Source organism: Chiloscyllium punctatum, chromosome 17, assembly GCF_047496795.1.
Source record: "Chiloscyllium punctatum isolate Juve2018m chromosome 17, sChiPun1.3, whole genome shotgun sequence".
Taxonomy (NCBI): Eukaryota; Metazoa; Chordata; class Chondrichthyes; order Orectolobiformes; family Hemiscylliidae; genus Chiloscyllium; species Chiloscyllium punctatum.
In genome coordinates this window covers 34484223-34504966 of record NC_092755.1, presented here as the reverse complement: position 1 = coordinate 34504966, position 20744 = coordinate 34484223, and the positions used below count along the sequence as shown (strand labels likewise).

The window sequence follows — 20744 nt, the reverse complement described above, 5'->3', positions numbered from 1 at the left end:
TTTCTTCTCTCTTTCTCTCTCTGGGTCTTTGCTTTGCTGAGATTTTTTCTGTGGAGAGCGTGGTGCGAGAAACGCACAGCACGTCAGGTAGCATCCGAGGAGTAGGAGAATTGACATTTTCGTCATAAGCCATTCATTTCCTGGAACGTCGATTCTCTGGCTCCTTCGAAGTTCCCTGACTGTGCTTTTCCAGCACCACATTCTCGTCTGTAATCTCCAGGATCTGCGTTACTCACGATTGCCTCAGAATCTTTTCTCACTATCTTTCTCCTCTATCTCAAGCTGTTTCATCTGCCATTGAATTTTAGCCATTTCCAAAGTTGTAAATATTGAACTATTCTGGTAATGCCCACATCGCTTTTTTTTCCCCGAGACACAGGCGAGTCCAGCTCTATCTGTCTGCTAACTGTAGCAGGTTTTCCTTGCTCACGGCTTATAAAACTCCCTAAGTCACTTCTTCAAACCCCAGAATATACTTAGTAACTGAAAGTGTCATTTCTCTCACTTATAAGCTTACCAAAGGGAAGCATCTGAAATTAAACAAATTTTTCTCGCCTAAATTTTATTTTACATTCCAGCACAGTAATCGAACAGTGTGATTACCTTTTCTGGGAGCTTTCCCATCTCAAAGCTGTTCATTAATCTGTCGAAATCGGCCCATATCCGCCTAAATATATCTAACCCTCTCCAAATCCCAGAATGGATCGCTCCAAACCTGCCCAAATTCTGGATGATGAGCTCAAACTGTCCCCACACAGAGGATGAACCCCAGTATTAATTTAAACCAAGCAACCAGAGAGGATTACCTCACCTCGTTAAATGTTAAAATGCGTGCATGAGTGAAAGAGAACACATAATTTCCACTATTTAAAGAGAAATAATAATTTATTTTCCTAACTCTGATAGTGAACGTGAACCAACAAGTATAATCAATTCCAAACTGACTTTTCTTAACTCAACAATTTCTGACCACAATTCGATAAAAATGCTGTTCGAATAACACAAATATTAAAGGTAACATTAACTTAATTTCTCAGAGTTCATGCAGATGGTCTTCTCATCTCTCTTCAATCTTCCTTCCTTGTCTTCCCAACTTTGCTGTCTTCGTCCTTTTTGCTTTGAAATTTTTTAAAAAACTGGTAAATGTAGCCTTTGATAGATAGTGCCATCTGGTTACTTTTAGAACTTTTCATATTAGATGGACAGTGAGCTCTCTCGGTGTATGGCAGTTTTTGTGACAGGTTTTCAAAATACCTGTGTTTTTATACTTCCAACACGGTTCCCTCTCATTGGTTGGATCTCATCCATATAATAAATTCAAATTCAATTGGATTTAAGTATTGTGGGAATAATTTAAATTGATTGGTTGAGTTTGAAGTGTTACCAAAACAGCAACCAAAGTTCAGGAGTTCATTTAGCAGCCAATTGTTCAAAATATCTATTTTTGAACAGCCCGTCTCTAGTACTTCGTCTCTTTGGACTTATGAATGATATATATGTAGATAGATAGATAGGTAGATCAATAGATAGATCGATAGATCGATAGATAGATAGATAGATAGATAGATAGATAGATAGATAGATAGATAGATAGATAGATAGATAGATAGATAGATAGATAGATAGATAGATAGATAGATAGATAGATCGATAGATCGATAGATAGATAGATAGATAGATAGATAGATAGATAGATAGATAGATAGATAGATAGATAGATAGATAGATAGATAGATAGATAGATAGATAGATAGATAGGAGTAGTAAAGTTTTTTAGCACGATATTTCTGCACAAATCTTCTTTACAATTATGGTTATCAGAACTTTCAAAGCAGAATCATGAAATATTTCGAATGGATGCGACATAGTTGAAAATGAAAGACTATTCCTGCCAGCACGCGCTTAATTTTTAAAATCTTGCATCCATCGGAGACAGGCAATTGCTAAAATGTAATTCCATGACTTCAGCACGCCATGGCAGAATTGGGTATTACCTGCACCGGAAAACTGTAATTTGCTCTCGAGTTATATTGTTGGCTTATCGAAATCGCGTGAACAGCAGAGAATCCCAGACAATCAGCTTGTCGCCACTTCTGAGCAGTACAAAGAGCATGAGAAAATTGCTGGCCGAAGCAGTGACTCTTACCACCTATGAGGAATTTCAAAATACACAGAAACGATGCACATGAGTGGAAAGATACATAAAATGATGCAAATATCCAGGAGATTTATGGTCGGGTAACAGATTTGGTGTATCACCAACCCAGCTACCCCGTGGCTCAACACTTCAACTCCCCCTCGCACTCCACCAAGGACATGCAGGACCTTGGACTCCTCTATCGCCAGACCATAGCAACACGAAGGCTGGAGGAAGAACGCCTCATCTTCCACCTAGAAAACCTGCAACCACAACGTGTGAACTCAGATTACTCCAGTTTCCTCATTTCCCCTCCCCCCACCTTGTCTCAGTCCCAACCCTCGAACTCAGCACTGCCTTCCTAACCTGCAATCTTCTTCCTGACCTCTCTGCGCCCACCCCCACTCCGGCCTATCACCCTCACCTTAACCTCCTTCCACCTATCTTATTTCCAACGCTCCTCCCCCAAGACCCTCCTTCCTACCTTTTATCTTAGCCTGCTTGGCTCACTTTCCTCATTCCTGAAGAAGGGATCATGCCTGAAAAGTCGATCCCCCTGCTCCTTGGGTGCTGCCTGACCTACTGCGCTTTTCCAGCATCACATTTTCAGGTACAGATATAGTGTGACAGACCTGAATGTGACAGATTGGTGTGTGGTGTTTAATGATTCGCTTTATCTTGTGTCAATATAATGTATTGCATGGCATGTTCACTGTGCTTAATGGAAGACATTTTGAACAGAATTGGCAACTCAAGACTGAAAATCCGCAAAAGTGCTATTGATCATCAAAACCAGCAGAATTGTACTCTTGTATAATCTCCAGTCTCAAAATCTTGCCTCAGCATATCTCCAATGAAGCCAGGGTATCAATCCTGGTTCAATGGAGAGTTTTATGACACATGCTAGAAGCAGCAGCAAACATAGTTGTCAATGTGGTATCAAACTGGGGAACGTACTGAGCATGATTACTTGCGTGTTGTGCAGTATAGGCAGGAGGTGTTCGACAGAGCCACCCTCAAATTTCCCTGCAAATAATTTGCCAGATTCCATTGAATCAAGGATAAGCATCTAAAAAAAGAAAAATCTGTCTTTTCTCGAGATTTGAATTAAACAAACCAATGTATAAGGTCTAAAGTCTGAAGTGATAACACAACCTGTCTTGAATGGTGATGGACAATTTTTGATGGAGTTGTTGGACGAGTTGTTCAGAGGACTTTTGCATGCCTGAGATCGCAGAGACACGTTTATTTCCAGCAAATGCTTAGCAGGACAATTAAAAGGATTGACTTCACTGTCATTCCACTGGAAATTATGCCACACGTCTCTGTTCCTTCGTTCCTCTGGTTTGGAGATGGCTTTGGACGTTGCAACTTTTCTTATGTTAGGTGGTAAGAGGACAACCTCAATCCTGTCAGCGTAGTGAAAGCAATCTTAATCATTACTGGGGGTAATAGATTCATAGTGTGTCAGTCCTCCCAGTGTTGCAGTGGAAGGCAATTCTTCTCATGCAATGCAATATGTCAGACAGCTAATCTGAAACAGTGGCATCGTCCTGAATTATTGGATTCGTGAATGCATTTTCAGATGATATTGTAAAATGTCGGAATTGATAAGAATTGGATGAGGCTAGGCATTTGCTATTAATTCCATCATTTGTGCCATTCTTGCTCACTAGTTAAATGTGCAGAAAGTTTCGACACGGGCATTGCTTTGAAAGGATCTCCCTCTCCTTTACTTTCTCTCCTATAAGATCAGTTGAGTTTGGTATTTCTTCAGTGACACTTGAGCTTTTTCAAATTTACAACGGGATTCAAAACTCCTGGAACGTTGAACCAATCCAGTCTATGTTAACGTTGTCTGGAGGAAGATGTTTAGTCCGGTGCTGATGTATGACAGTCATTGTAATCACTGAGGCTTGCTTTCGGTTCGGACCAAAAAAAGAACGATGATTAGTTTGGATATTCTTTGAAGAAAAGCAAATTCCAATTGATCACAATAATTCCAGACAAGCAATATGGTTATTCTCTTCGAACTGAGTGTAGAGTATTTCAGAGAATCCGTTCCCTTAATTTTATTTTTCAAATGCAAGCAGGTATATCTGCAGAACCTAAGGCAGTCTGGCGGCACCTGTTGATAAACAGAGTTGACATTTTCTGTCTCATTAATCTGAGGAGTCTTCAGAGAAGTCACCAGTCTTGCTGAAATTTGTCAAGCAGGATTTTTTTTGTTATCACAGATTTCCGTAATTCGGATTTTCTTTTTCGTCTATTTTATTAGAAGATTACTTTGTTCAAATTCCAGATCTGGGGTGCTTGGTCAGCAGTTTTTGAATTATTGGAAGCTGAGTTCTCGGTTTTGTGATGGTATTTCATTCTCTGTGAGAAATCTTCACACTTTCCCTGCAAATGATTGGTAAGAGTCCGTTGAATCAAAAGTAAGCATCTGGAAAAAAAAACAAATCGGTCTCTTCTCCTGATTTGAAATCGACAAAATAATATTATCAGTAAATGAATGACATATTTGTAAATTTCAGAACATTTTAAGATATCTCAAACTGTGTCGTTTGTGGTGAAGACGAGTTTTCCTTCCACCTTAAGGAAACGAATCTGCTTAACATGTAAATAATAATCTCAAGCCTCCTCTATCTCTATAACAGTGAACAGTCACACATTTGCATTTTTAAATGACCTAACCCGCTTCATTGGAATAGGGACACTGAATTGTCGAGAGTTGTAAGCAAACCACGTTGGCTCATAAGTGCCGAATTGCCTCGCTTTGGGAGCACCTCCACATCACGGGAGGACAAGAAACCATTTATCCCTGTTCACCCAGGTTGATGTGAAACAGCAGCCAGATTGTCCCTTGCGCACAATCACGTTGCCCAGATTTCTGGATCACCGCGCAAGCGCTTGTACCTCACATTACCAGAAGTAAAACACCAATTCACCACTACCCTCCCCCCAACACAGTATCTATTTCCTTCACAGTTGGTAATGGTCATAAATGATGGGTCTGCAAAGCCAGTAAACAAAATGTATCAACTCGGTCTTTTGGGCAGCGGTAAGGTTCCGAGTATTAAACTGATTGAGGGGAAGTGTGTGTAGCTGCTGTTGCCTCTTCTCACCAGCTTTGTGTCTCTCTCAGCACTCAATTCCTCACTCGCACAATCGCGTTCTCCATCTTCATTCTGGATGCATGAATAGACGTAAAGACAGTCCACACTTCAGTTGATTGATGGAGTGGAAACAATGGGCTTTTTCTCGTATAATGTCTTTATTATTTCATCGAATAATTGCTGTCAGTGGATGGTTCACAGCACTTTTGACCTGTTTTCTGGACTTGGACTGAGTCACCCGATAAATAAATGTATCTGAAGCAATTTAAGTTGCACCGCTTCCACCCAACTTCTCCAAGTATACACAAAGACACAACATACTCACTGAGATTAACGCTTGTGAATCTGTAAAATGTGTAATATATGTTTGGAAGGAGTAACTGATATAAAGAACACTGGGCTAATGGTAAGTTTATTGGTAGTGTAAAACAGCAGAGAGATTCCAGTGTCCATGTACCGAGATCCCTGAAAGTTGCCACCGAGGTTGATAAGGTTGCGAAGAAGGCATATGATCTGTTAGCTTTCATTGGCAGAGGGATTGACTTTCAGAGCCACATTGTCATGCTACATCTGTTCAAAAATCTGATGCGACCGCAATTGGAGTATTGCATGCAGTTCTGATCAATGCATTAGCGGAATGGATGTGGAAGCTCTGGAAAGGGCTCAGAGGAGATTTACTCGGATGTTGCCTGGTACGGAATGAAGGTCTTATGAGGAAAGGCGGAGGGCCTTGAGGCTACTTTAGAGAAGAAGGTTAAGAAGTGAATTCATTGAGACCTATAGGATAATCAGAAGTTGAGCTAGGGTGGACAGTGATAGCAGTTTTCCTCGAATAGTGATGGCTAGCACCAGGGTACATAAGCTGCAAATTGAGAGGCGATGGGTATAGGAGCGATGTCGCAGATAGTTTCTTTACTCAGAATGTAGTCAGGGCGTGGAACACACTGCCTGCTGCAACAGGAGACTCGCAACCTTTAAGGGCTTTTAAATGGTCATTGGACAAATATATGGATGAAAATGAAATTGTGTAATACAGATAGACTTCAGATTGCTTCCACAGGTCAGTACACAGAGCCTCTACTGTGCTGTAATGTTCTATGATCTATGTTCTATAATATCGGTCAGCAACAGGGTATGAAACTGTCACACCTGGTGAAGAGGAAAACTACTGATTTCCTTCTGCTCTCCAACTCTGGGTCTCTGTGACACTGGCTCTTGCTCTACCCCTTCAGTTCCTTGTGAACCTGACTAGTCAATAAAATGCACATTATAGTAAGAGCATTAAGGAATATAATTGGAGCAAATGGGAGAATTGGTGTTAAAATCATATCTTGCCAGTCAAAAATCAAAATTCCAGGATTAATACAAAAACGTGCATTTCTCTAACAAAACAATGATACTTTATCAATATTCCTTCCAGATTCTTACACAAAGTAGAAGCGAATATTTCTTTTTAAAAAAAACACGTTTTGGAGAAAAGCAGAACTGCAGTTGCCAGAACTTCAGTCTGACAATTCTCATCTTCTGGTAACAAATGGCCATAAATCGATCAATGTTAAAAGTAACGGCCAACCAGACGGAACAGTCTGTTGCTTCACGAGCTAGAAAATGTATAATGCTGCACACGGAAGTGATGTCTAGGTAAAAAATAATTAAAATAATATTTCTGAACTGTTTCAATGTGACCTCAGTGATGATGACCATTCGATCCGCTGTGGCCATGGCCACCAGGTAATATGTTGTGCAAGTGGAAAGGTCACACTTTCCCTCGGGCCAGCATCGCAATGGCTCACAGATTAACTTCAACAGATGAATGAGAATGGAGTAAGAAAATTGTTGGTGAGAATAATTTTCGAGTGAGTAAGAACGGCAGGGTTGAAATTGGAATGGAAGAGTTAAAACAATTCGTGATCAGGTCCGACAAAATCTCATCAAGTTCACGACATACCCACATCCATGATTAATAACTTCTTACATACTAATCCGGAGTTATGAAGAGAAAGCAACAGAAAGCTCCCAACTGCTTCAGAGTGTGAACTGTTCTAATGAGGGTGACAAAATTAGACTTTGTAAGTTTTGAGAATATTCGTAGCTCACGTTGAGGTTCTGGATGTAGTTTTGCTCGCAGAGCTGGGAGGTTCATATTTAGACGTTTCATCACTCTACTAGGTAACATCTTCGGTGGGCCTCAGTCGAAGCAGTATACATGACTCCTGCTTTATATTTATATCTTTCGGTTGGTGATGTGTTATTTCCTGTGATGATGTCATTTCCTGTGGTGATAATAGTTTCTGTTCTTTTTCTCAGGGGGTGACGCATTCAATTAGACTCCATCTACCACCCCCTGAGAAAAAGAACAGGAAATGACATCACCACCGGGAATGACATCACCACAGGAAATAACATTACCAACCCAAAGAAACCCAAACATATAAATAGAAAGCAGGAATCATGTACATTGCTTTGCTTGAGGCCCACTGAAGATGTTACCTAGGAGGGTGAACCTCCCATCTCAGCAAACCTACATTCAAAATTTGAATTTCTCGTTCAACCACTTGGCTGGAATTTTCCAATCTCACGAGATTCCGCTGCTGAGGAATGATCAGTACTGCACAAGAGATGCCTTTACTGGACTGCTGCAACTTCATCAGGTAGCATTGGAATAGGATCATAAGACACAGAATTTAAAGCAAAACATTACAGTGTCCTGCAACTGAAATGATACATTGAACAAACCGAGATTGCTGCTCAGTATTTCATCTGTTACAAAGGTTGGCAGGTTTGTTCATTAATTTGTAAACCCCGGAACTTGTTTGAAGTCGCATTCTCGAGATAGCTTGAGGTTTTGTTTCAAGAAAGGTGACATCTCAGCTCAGACAGGATCCGTTCAGTTGAGGAGGAATGCGACGGACGTCTGAAGATGCTCAAGGACTCCCTCATAAGAACAGGATACAATGTTCACTCATTGAAAGCCAGTTCACACATGCCACATAGAGATATTGTGATGACCTCATTCGGAGATAGACATGGGATGCAACGATTCGGATTGTCCAGTACTTCTCAGGAGCAGAGTAATTATGCAATATTCTTCGCAGCCTGGTACATAATATCGATGATGGTCAGCACCTCGTCAAGACCTTCCCTATGCCTCCGCTTCTCGCCTTTAGTACCAAAACCATTGTTTGCAGCAAATTGCCCTGCTTTCAAGGCAACATTGACCACAATACCGGACAAGTCTGTCATGGCAAGCACTGCAAGACGAGTCAGACTATCGACATGAATACCAGCGTCACACGTGAGGAAACCGCCCCCCATGTACGAGGTATGCACTCACGTGACTCGGCCAACATTGCTTATTTCGTACGCTACGAGCATGGATGGCCCAAAGCATGGTACATTTGCGAGACCAAACAGATGTGTGACAACTGCTGAAGAGGCACTGTGCAACAACGCCATACAGGGGTGTTCCCTCCCAGTCAGGGAATGCTTCAGCTGACAGGGACATTCAGTTTCAGATATTTGGGTGACCATCTTCCAAGGTGGACTTTGGGATATGCACCAATGCAGTGTGGATTAGTGGTGCTGGAAGAGCAAAGCAGTTCAGGCAGCATCCAACGAGCAGCGAAATCAACGTTTCGGGCAAAAGCCCTTCATCAGGAATAAAGCTTTAAACTTCCTGCAGCATGGAGAGATAAGCTAGAGGAGGGTGGGGGTGGGGAGAGAGTAGCATAGAGTACAATGGGTGAGTGGGGGAGGAGATGAAGGTGATAGGTTAAGGAGGAGAGGGTGGAGTGGATAGGTGGAAAAGAGGATAGGCAGGTCGGGCAAGTCAAGGAGTCAGTAACTGAGCTGGAAGTTTGAAACTAGGATGAGGTGGGGGAAGGGGAAATGAGGAAGCTGTTGAAGTCCACATTGATGCCCTGGGGTTGAAGTGTTCCGAGGCGGAAGATGAGGCGTTCTTCCTCCAGGCGTCTAGTGGTGAGGGAGCGGCGGTGAAGGAGGCCCAGGACCTCCATGTCCTCGGCAGAGTGGGAGGGGGAGTTGAAATGTTGGGCCACGGGGCGGTTTGGTTGATTGGTGCGGGTGTCTCGGAGATGTTCCCTAAAGCGCTCTGCTAGGAGGCGCCCAGTCTCCCCAATATAGAGGAGACCACATCGGGAGCAACGGATACAATAAATGATATTGGTGGATGTGCAGGTGAAACTTTGATGGATGTGGAAGGCTCCTTTCGGGCCTTGGATAGAGGTGAGGGAGGAGGTGTGGGCACAGGTTTTACAGTTCCTGCGGTGGCAGGGGAAAGTGCCAGAATTGGAGGGTGGGTCGTAGGGGGGTGTGGACCTGACCAGGTAGTCACGGAGGGAACGGTCTTTGCGGAAGGCGGAAAGGGGTGGGGAGGGAAATATATCCCTGGTGGTGGGGTCTTTTTGGAGGTGGCGGAAATGTCGGTGGATGATTTGGTTGATGCGAAGGTTTGTAGGGTGGCAGAGCAGAGTCTGACAGCAAATTTTGATACCTATGAAGATAGCCTCAAACGTGACCTTGGGTTCATGTCACACTACACCCTGCACTCTCTCTCTCTCATACACACAAACAAGCACACATACACACACACTCCTACATACTCACACACTCACGCAGACTAGCTGTCAGACACACGCTCTCTCTCATGCACACACACATATACGCGTCACATTTAAACCCACGTGCAGACACCGTCTTACAGTTTTGTACTCCATCACACACACACACACACACAATTTGCCCGGCATACACGAACACAAACACAAACTCTCTCAAGTCACTCACAAGCACACACACTGACATGCACACACTCACAGTCTACATCGCTCATAGACAGATACACACATAAAAGTAGATGGGGTGAATTTGCATTTTCTGAATTACACATGGAGATATTATTTTATTTTGCTCAAAACGCACACGTTCTGTGGGCAGTAAATGCAGAGAGTCAATTCATGTCATATTCTATAAACTCCTACTGCGGAAATACAACCAGTCCAACTCAAGTTTGGGATAAAGACAGATTCTAACCTTGCAGCTTTAAAGCATTGTCTGAGCTGAGATTTCAGCTTTTTAAAATAGAAAATCTTAAGTTATCTCGGGAACGTGACTGAATAAAATTTCTGGGATTTTCATATTAATGAACTGACACCTGCAAGCCATTCTAAAAGATGGAAGACTTAACGAAAATCACGCATGCTCAGTATATCATTTCTGTTTCCTGACACTGTAATATTTTGTTGTAAATTCTGTGTCTTACGATCTTCTCCAAAAGTTACCTGAAGAAGGAACAGCTCTCCAAAAGCTCGTGCTACCAAATAAGCCAGTTGGACTATAATCTGATGTGTGATTTTTAACTTCGTCGACCACAATCCAAAACTGGCATCTCCAGTCAGCATTGGCCAGTCAGAGAAAGAGTAGTTCAATAGTCCCGTTGCGGAAAACCGTCAGAGACCTCAGGCAATGCTTCAAAATCCAGATTCGGCACCCAGTTTTCTTAATAGTAAGATCTTGCTACCAGAAATTTTCAACTTGATTTCTAAATCCTGAAAAATGTCAGAACCACAGTGTGCTATTCGGTCTGAAGAATTTGTTACAATAGTGGTTTATCACCCTCCTTAAACTGCATTGTGGCATTAATTTGAAGTCCACCTATCATTGTGAGGAGGAACATGCCAAGAACAAAAAAGGGAACACAGTGCAGCAAAAAACCTGTGCCATAAAGTAAAACTTGTAATTTTTAAATAATGCTTGAAGCGCCATTTATATGCACGCAGGAAATTCTGTCCTCATATATAGGTTTAATTATTGTCTAGAAATTGAAAACTGGAATTGCTGTACTTTTCATGAGATAAAAAGTAAGTTCAGAAAAAAAGGATTCGATGCATATGCACGCAGATCTGTGAGTGGAATGCAAGTCCTGTAACCCCAAATGACGTCCATGGTTTCATTACCACAAGTCAAGTCTGTGATAGCATACTGCGCACTTCTTTGGATGAGTGAAGCACCAATCAATGTCAGGAAACATTACACACGATAGGATTAGACAGGCCATCAGAGAGACAGTACATCTACCAGACTATGCATTCTCTCACTCTGCCACTGGTGTAATGACAGCATTGATTAACATCAATGCAATGCACTGAAGTAACCGGTTAAAACGTGTTGAGCATGACTCTTGACCCTGCATTCTAGAACACCTGGATGAGGAAGGATACCGGAAGTGTGGGAAAACCACGTTTCCAAACAAGATCTAAGCAGTTCCCACTTAAAACATCTTTTACCGTTCCTTCACTGTCAAGCGAACAACTTTATGAAACATCCCTCATAACAGCACTCTTTCTGTTGCTGCGTGAGTAAGGCTCCTCTGGTTTAAGAAGGCATCGACCTTTGTCAGTTTCACATCAGCATTGGCCACACATTTCCAACTCAATGTTGCCATTTTGATGCACTTTCTGACAACGATATCCGTGGAAACAGTCACTGATTTCAACCTGAAGCGTTTGAACTCTGCATGAAGCTGAAAAGTCTGGATGGTCCTAATCTGAATTGACAACAGAAAATTCCAATAACATTCTATCGGTCAGGCAGCAATACTGGTACGCGTGAAGGTTATTTCATTATGATTCACTCATCGGGTGTAAATATTGAGGGATTAGCATTAATTTACAGTGCTGACCTTCAGAAGGTGATGATGTCAGCGTGATGACTTTTAATCGCAGTGTTAGGTCTACGAGAAAATAAAGGACTGGATCAATAAAATTTTTATAGTCTGGTTTTGATATTAGAACGTTAATATTTTAACATTTTGAGGACAGAAATTGCAAAACCTGATCAGAATTAAATGTTGACATTATCTGCTGTTCGTGGTTGTCATTCCAGATGTAAGACACACAAGGAATGTCATGACTAAGTCCTTCTGCAAAAAACTCCATCGTACAATGTTAACGCTACAGTCACCAATTGCAGAATCTTAATTGTTTGATGCACAAGAAAATCATTGTTTCAGGCATCTGCAGGAGAAACGTGTAGGACAAACTAAAATTAAAACAGAAATTGTTGGATAAACTCACCGTGTATAGGTACGTATGTAGAGAATTGAAGCCTGAACTCTGGTTCTCCTCCGAGACTGTGCCTGGTCTGCTTAATACTGCATATATTTCATATTTTGCATTTGATTGTGGACACAATTGAGACTGATTGATTTGCTGCAGACAACATCCACCAATCATCACGGGTACGGCGATCAAGTCGTGCGTCTAACCCTGTCAAATGTTTTATTGCGCGGGTGAGGCTCCCTGCATCGTGGATTCGTGGAGCACGTTGTTTGGAAATACAGCAAGGCAGCTTAGATCCGGCATGGACCAGCGAGTTGATGTCCATGACAGAGATGGTCGGCTTTCGAACGAAGACACATCTCAAGCGATCATGTGACAAGTTCTTGCGGACAGTGAAAGTAAAATGCCACGACGACTCCGGACACCGCACCGCTAACCACGCCAACGCTTCGCATGGTCAGTGTGGGGATTGAACCCACGACCTTGGCGTTATTAGTCTAAATAGCTCCCTAATTCTCGCACTTTTTTTTATCATTAACAAAGGTTCAGTTAGACTCCAAACGTCAGCTCTTTTTTCTCCGTGCAGATGGTGCCAGACCTGCTGAGAATTTCCAGCATTTTCTCTGTCAGTTTCAGATTCCAGAATCCGCAGTAATTTGCTTTTATTAATGGCTCTGTGATGTTGCTGGTGATATGATAACTCCAGTGTCGATGCATAAGAGGTGAGCAAACGTGAGGGTGAATTCCCTCTGGAAGTCGTGTGACAATTATTAACAGAGATCCAGGAAAATAACATGAACGAAGCTTTGATTTGAATTGAAGCCTGAACTCTGGTTCTCCTCCGAGTCTGTGCCTGGTCTGCTTAAACTGCATATATTTCATGTTTTGCATTTGATTGTGAAAACAATTGAGACTGATTGATTTGCTGCAGACAACATCCACCAGTCATCACGGGTACAGCGATCAAGTCGTGCGTCTAACCCTGTGAAATGTTTTATTCCGTAGGGGAGGCTTCCTGCATCGTGGATTCTTGGAGCACGTTGTTTGGAAATACAGCAACGCAGCTGAGATCCGGCATGGACCAGCGAGTTGATGTTCATGACAGCGATGGTCGGCTTTCGAACGAATGCACATCTCAAGCGATCATGTGACAAGTTCTTGCAGACAGTGAAAGTGAAATGCCACGACCATCCCTGACACCTCGCCGCTAACCACGCCATCGATTCGCATGGTCAGTGTGGGGATTGAATCCATGACCTTGGCGTTATTAGCACCACGCTCTCACCAGCTGAGCTAACCGACCAATGCTACTTGCTGTGCGAAAGCAAATGCCTATATTGCCAGAGCTCAAAACCACGGCGTCTGTTCATTTTCTGCTTCATATCGATCACACGGTAGTCTGAAGTGTTTCCTTTCGTTGCAAAGGTTTTCAACAAAAAAAGCATTTACTTTCCCGAACGCGCATACTCGAGTTAACCATTTGCTCTGATATCCAAAATTAAGCACAATGTCCGGATGCGTGCAATTTCAAACGCAATGCCACCAGCTCAGCTGCAGCTTGTCATGTTGACAAACATCGTCTGGAGAAACGGACTTTCAACGGTCGCACATTGTTCTTCTGGATACTCACAGACCTTTGCAGTCAGGGTTATGTGCTGCTGATAAACTGCTACGAACCTTATGACAAATGCATTTGAATTGTAATCTAACAGTGGGATTATTTCTGCTCCCGAACGACGCAGTTGCTTTGGTGTCAGCAACAGCTCAGAAGTCAATTGTACGTTTTTCTCAAGGACTCATGTTGCTTGTGCAATCTTCGTTTGACAGCATATTTTGCAAGTTATCACGCCTTCCTGCAGCGTTTATCAGCGACAGATCAGCTGCTAAGATGATTGCTTCAGACAGCATGCTGCATCCTACATTTGAAAATGGAAAAGGTGCAAACCTTTACAGGCTGAACACGCACTCACTATTTTGACTGGCGCGTCAGAGGCTGGGAGCTGATCTTACGGAGGTTTTCCAATCATGAGGGGCATGAATTTGGTCAATAGACGACTTCCTTTCGCTCAGATGGGGCATTGCAAAACGAGAGGGTATAAATCTGGGGGTGTGGGAGGGTGAGAATTCGAATGGCAGTGAGGGGCAACGGTGCACGCAGAAGGTGGTGCGTTTTGGAATAACTTGCCAGACGATCTGGTGATGGATGGTATAATTCCAAGACTTTTAAGGAATCTGGACGTGTATTTGAAAAGGAAGGGTTTCGAGAGAAACGGCTCAAGTGCATGCAATTGCGGCTGGATCAATTGAGGACATCTGTTCGGAATGGACGAGTTCGACCGAAGACTGTGTTGTCAGTGCTGTCCATATATAATGGCTCGATGATAGTGCAGGTGAAATGATAAAATAGATAAACAAAATAAATGAAGTAAAATTGTCTGAAGTTGTTCAATTCAAACTACTTCAGGAAATTTTATTTCAATTATTTTATTTATCTTTATCAGTTGTGTTTTTTTTCACTGTTCTGTACCTCTTATTTCTTGATTGTCTCTCTTTCTCTCGCTCCCCACTCTCTCAATACCTTTTTCCTCTCCTCTTCCCGCTTTGCTACCCTTCTCCCCTGTTTTCCATTTTGTCTCTGCTTCACCCATCCCCCACGTATTTTGTCACATAGCACTGTCTTCAGCTTGTCTCATTCACGGCTCCTAATCTCCCTTTAATCTCTCCATGCACTGTCATTATCACCTTTTCATCTGAAGCATTGACTCACCTTCTGTCAGCCTGGTATAAATAGCTCCCTAATTCTCCCCCTTTTTTTAATCTTAAACAAAGGTTCAGTTAGACTCCAAACGTCAGCTCTTTTCTCTCCGTGCAGATGGTGCCAGACCTGCTTAGATTTTCCAGCATTTTCCCTTTTAGTTTCAGATTCCAGAATCCGCAGTAATTTGCTTTTATTAATGACGCTATGATGTTGCTGGTGACATGATAACTCCAGTGTCGATGCATAAGAGGTGAGCAAGCGTGAGGGTGAATTCCCTCTGGACGTCGTGTGAAAAGTATTAACAGAGATCCAGGAAAATAACATGAACGAACCTTTGATTTGAATTGAAGCCTGAACTCTGGTTCTCCTCCGAGTCTGTGCCTGGTCTGCTTAAACTGCATATATTTCATGTTTTGCATTTGATTGTGGACACAATTGAGACTGATTGATTTGCTACAGACAACATCCACCAATCATCACGTGTACGACGATCAAGTCGTGCGTCTAACCCTGTCAAATGTTTTATTGCGCAGGTGAGGCTTCCTGCATCGTGGATTCGTGGAGCACGTTGTTTGGAAATACAGCTACGCAGCAGAGATCCGGCATGGACCAGCGAGTTGATGTTCATGACAGCGATGGTCGGCTTTCGAACGAATACACATCTCAAGCGATCGTGTGACAAGTTCGTGCAGACAGTGAAAGTAAAACGCTACGACGATCCCTGACACCGCACCGCTCACCACGCCATCGCTTCGCATGGTCAGTGTGGGGATTGAACCCACGACCTAAGCGTAATGAGCACCACGCTCTAACCAGCTGAGCTAACCGACCAACGGTAGTCGGGGGTCGAAAGCAAATGCCTATATTGTCAGAGCTCAAAACCACGGCGGCTGTTCATTTTCTGCTTCATATCGATCGCACGATAGTGTGAAGTGTTTCCTTTCGTTGCAAAGCTTTTCAACGAAAAAAGCATTTACTTTTCCAAACGCGCATACTCGAGTTAACCATTTGCTCTGATATCCAAAATTAAGCACAATGTCCGGACGCATGCAATTTCAATCGCAATGCCACCAGCTCACCTGCAGCTTGTCATGTTGACAAACATCGTCTGGAGAAACGTACTTTCAACGGTCGCACACTGTTCTTCTGGATGCTCACAGACCTTTCGGGTCAGGGTTATGTGCTGCTGATAAACTGCTTCGAACCTTATGACAAATGCATTTGAATTGTAATTTAACAGTGGGATTCTTTCTGCTCCCGAACGACGCAGTTGCTTTGGTGTCAGCAACAGCTCAGAAGTCAATTGTACGTTTTGCTCAAGGACTCATGTTGCTTGTGCAATCTTCGTTTGACAGCATATTTTGCAAATTATCACGCCTTCCTTCAGCGTTTATTAGCGACAGATCAGCTGCTAAGATGATTGCTTCAGACAGCATGCTACATCCCACATTTGAAAATGGAAAAGGTGCAACCGTTTACAGGCTGAACACTCACTCACGATGTTGACTGGCGCGTCAGAGGCTGGGGCTGATCTTACGGAAGTTTTCCAATCATGAGGGGCATGAATCGGGTAAATAGACAAGTTCCTTTCGCTCAGATGCGGCAGTGCAAAACGAGAGGGTATAAATCTGGGGGTGTGGGAGGGTGAGAATTCGAAAGGCAGTGAGGGACAACGGTGCACGCAGAAGGTGGTGCGTTTTGGAATAACTTGCTAGACGATTTGGTGATGGATGGTATCATTCCAATACTTTTAAGGAATCCGGACGTGTATTTGAATAGGAAGGGTTTCGAGATAAATGCATCAAGTACATGCAATCGCGGCTGGATCAGTTGAGGACATCTGTGCGGAATGGACGAGTTCGACCGAAGACTGTGTTTTCAGTGCTGTCCATATCTAATGGCTCTATGATAGTGCAGGTGAAATGATAAAAAAGATAAATAAAATAAATTTAGTAAAATTGTCTGAAGTTGTTGATTTCAAATTACTTCAGGAAATTTTATTTCAATTATTTTATTTATCTTTTTCAGTTGTGTTTTTTTCACTGTTCTGTACCTCTTATTTCTTGATTGTCTCTCTTTCTCTCGCTCCCCACTCTCTCAATACCTTTTTCCTCTCCTCTTCCCGCTTTGCTACCCTTCTGCCCTGTTTTCCATTTTGTCTCTGCTTCACCCATCCCCCACATATTTTGTGACATAGCACTGTCTTCAGCTTGCCTCATTCACCGCTCCTAATCTCCATTTAATCTCTCCATGCACTGTCATTATCACCTTTGCATCTGAGGCCTTGACTCACCTTCTGTCAGCCTGGTATAAATAGCTCCCTTATTATCCCCCTTTTTTATCTTTCACAAAGCGTCAGTTCGATTCGAAACGTCAGCTCTATCCGTGCAGATGGTGCCAGACCTGCTGAGATTTTCCAGCATTTTCTATTTTAGTTTCAGATTCCAGAATCCGCAGTAATTTGCTTTTATTAATGGCTCTATGATGTTGCTGGTGATATGATAACTCCAGTGTCGATGCAGAAGACGTGACCAAGCGTGAGGGTGAATTCCCTCTGGAAGTTTTGTGACAAATATTAACAGAGATCCAGGAATATAACATGAACGAATCTTTGATTTGAATTGAAGCCTGAACACTGGTTCTCCTCCGAGACTGTGCCAGGTCTGCTTAATACTGCATATATTTCATGTTTTGCAATTGATTGTGAAAACAATTGAGACTGATTGATTTGCTGCAGACAACATCCACCAATCATCACGGGTACGGCGATCATGTCGTGCGTCTAACCTTATCAAATGTTTTATTGCGCAGGTGAGGCTTCCTGCATCATGGAGCACGTTGTTTGGAAATACAGCAACGCAGCTGAGATCCGGCATGGACCAGCGAGTTGATGTTCAATACTTTTAAGGAATCTGGACGTGTATTTGAATAGGAATGGTTTAGAGAGAAATGGGTCAAGTGCATGCAATCGTGGCTGGATCAGTTGAGGACATCCTGCGGAATGGACGAGTTCGACCGAAGACTGTGTTTTCAGTGCTGTCCATATCTAATGGCTCTATGATAGTGCAGGTGAAATGATAAAAAAGATAAATAAAATAAATGAAGAACAATTGTCTGAAGTTGTTGAAATAAAACAACATCAGGTAATTTTGTTTCAATTATTTTATTTATCATTTTTATTTGTGTTTTTTCACTGCTCTGTACCTCGTTTTTCTTGATTGTCTATCTTTGTCTCGCTCCCCACTCTCTCACTTTCAAAGTTTTAATTTCCCAGCAGTTTCAGCACACTGTCATGTTCCAATTGGAACGCACCGATGATAAAGGCACTGACGGTGGCAATCTCGATAGCTAACGCCTAATTGTGCGACAGTAATTCATGAGCTGTTCCGAAGTGTCACAAATTTTGTCTCAGAGATTAATTTCTGTCGTGGAACAAGCAGAATTTTCCAAATGTCTCAAAAACATACAGTAGTCTTGGGACTGGAAAATGATGCAAGCGCTGGGCTCACTTATGTAACTGGAGATTGAATTTATGTACAGTCTCAAGATATGCGGAGACAACACCTGCTCCAAGGACACCATACCTGAGACATCAGATAAAATTAAAATGCACTTAATGCTGCAAGTGAAATAAAATAATTTGACAATATGCATCCTAAACTGCCATCAAAAACAATTGGCTGAATTTCTCCTTAAATTTTCTTTTTTAAATTCAATGGCCCACATAAAAGGGTTTGAGAGTACGCCAAATGGTTTGACAGAGAAATTGCTCAGCTTTCAATACCGTGCAGCAGAAAGCATTTTCTCTAATGATGATTTCCCAACGTTTTGCAATGTTCACGGATCAATGAATGGGGAATATCCGATTGTGGATGCATAGATGGCGCATGATTTTAAGGAATACAACACATAACTTCTTTGTTCAGAATATAACATTGTAAAAATTCATTTATTTTTCTCTCTGCTTTGTGAAAATCTTTTCGTCCTTGATAAGTCCTATAGATGTTACATTGGCATCTTTTCACTGTATATAGCAAAGGGGAAGTGAACCAAATGTGGATGCACGAGAACGAACCTCCAAAGGCAGACGATTGCATGGTATGAAGAACCTTGTAATGGCATTCGTCACAATCAGTCAGTTTTCGTTTTGTTCGTACTTTGTCTGTTCTTTCGACAAAGTGTTTCCAAGCAATCACTGTGTGGAATTTTTATTTTCGTGCTTTTACTGACACGTGTGTGTGTGTATAAATGCTTGCGAGAATGCGTGTGTGTTTGTTTGTGTTGTGTACCTGTGTGTGTGTCCGTTCCAGTGTGCCTGTGTATGAGTCATTGCGTCCGGATTTCTTAATCTGGCCATCTAAATGTGCGAATGGTTTTGTGCGTGTCTGTATGCACGGGTGTGTCTCTATGGCAGTGTGTCTTTTTGCGTGTGTGTCTGTGTTTAGTATGCATTCAAATATAAGCGTGTGAGTGAGTGTGCCTGTGTCAGCGTGTCTCTCTGTGTCGTGTCACTGTGTACACATGTGTCACCATTTTATCAAATTGTACATAATTCAGCATCATTGCATATTCTATAATGTTTGTCAGATGTCTTTGAACCGTTGTTGCAGAAAGTGATCTTTGAAAAAAGAAACATTACTTACTGCTGACTAAAGAACCCAGGTTGGTTTGTTCTTTACGCTGAACCTGACACAGTTAAATAATTGACCATAACACGATGCTCCTCTGAACACGAGTCTCTGAACCTGAACGTTTCAATCTGCATTCTCTCCACAGAACAGGCTAGGGTTCTGTTTTTGTAACGGCTTCCGTTCAACTTTGTGGCTATGTCACAGAACTGGTGACATTAAAGATTTTCTGTGACCTGTGGATGAGTGAAAGAGTAATCATTCCAAAAATCAGCCAGGCAGTTTTGAAGCCTTAGTAATGATCACCAGAATGGAGAATTGTGTGTCAAACAACTTCACGCCTTCTGTGTCTCTAATTCATTTTGAGGCTCGGTTTGATTTTTGACAGATGAGCGAATGATGGATGACATGGATAGACAGAAATGTACGGCTGAGATCACAAATAGATCAGCCATGGTCTAAATCATTGGAAGAACTTCATCGAATCGTCAAGTTACCTACTCCTGTTCCTCAATCATACATTCCTCTGTTTTCTTCAGCACTCGCAATCTGCTTCCCAGGTGCAATGGGAGAGCATTTCAGATTTCAAACTTGTGCATCGAAATAGGAGATAAGTTTTCAGAGTCCCGAATGACCGTCATGTACCGTGGCCTGTAGACAAAGAAACTGTGTGATGGAAACACGGTTTGGCTGGCGAACATCTGACTGGCCACGCTTTATACAGCTTATTCCCTCTGCAAGTTTTGCTTCATTTGTCGGTTCTACCGTAAACCAAGATTCATTGTGTATGGAGCATCTATCATTGGCCAGGCTTAGTTGAACAAACACACTCATCACCCTGTATGCAACATTTAACAACGTAACCTCCAGGAGATCAACTGCTGAATGAGTGATAGCTGATCAAGAAAATACGGAAAAGAAGCAGTAGGATGCCATTAATTCCATGCTGCACAATTCACCTTGATCCACTGCAAGCCACAAATCCTCATTCATGCCCATTCTTTGGATCTGAACAGGTTGTCGCAG

General features: G+C 42.4%; 1 non-coding gene across 1 annotated transcript; it reads right to left on the bottom strand.

Moving 5' to 3' along the window:
• Nucleotides 1-15847: 15847 nt before the first annotated feature.
• Nucleotides 15848-15921, bottom strand: trnam-cau (transfer RNA methionine (anticodon CAU)). Its single transcript has one exon. It is a non-coding gene; the product is annotated as a tRNA-Met (tRNA).
• Between the last annotated feature and the right edge of the window lie 4823 nt (nt 15922-20744).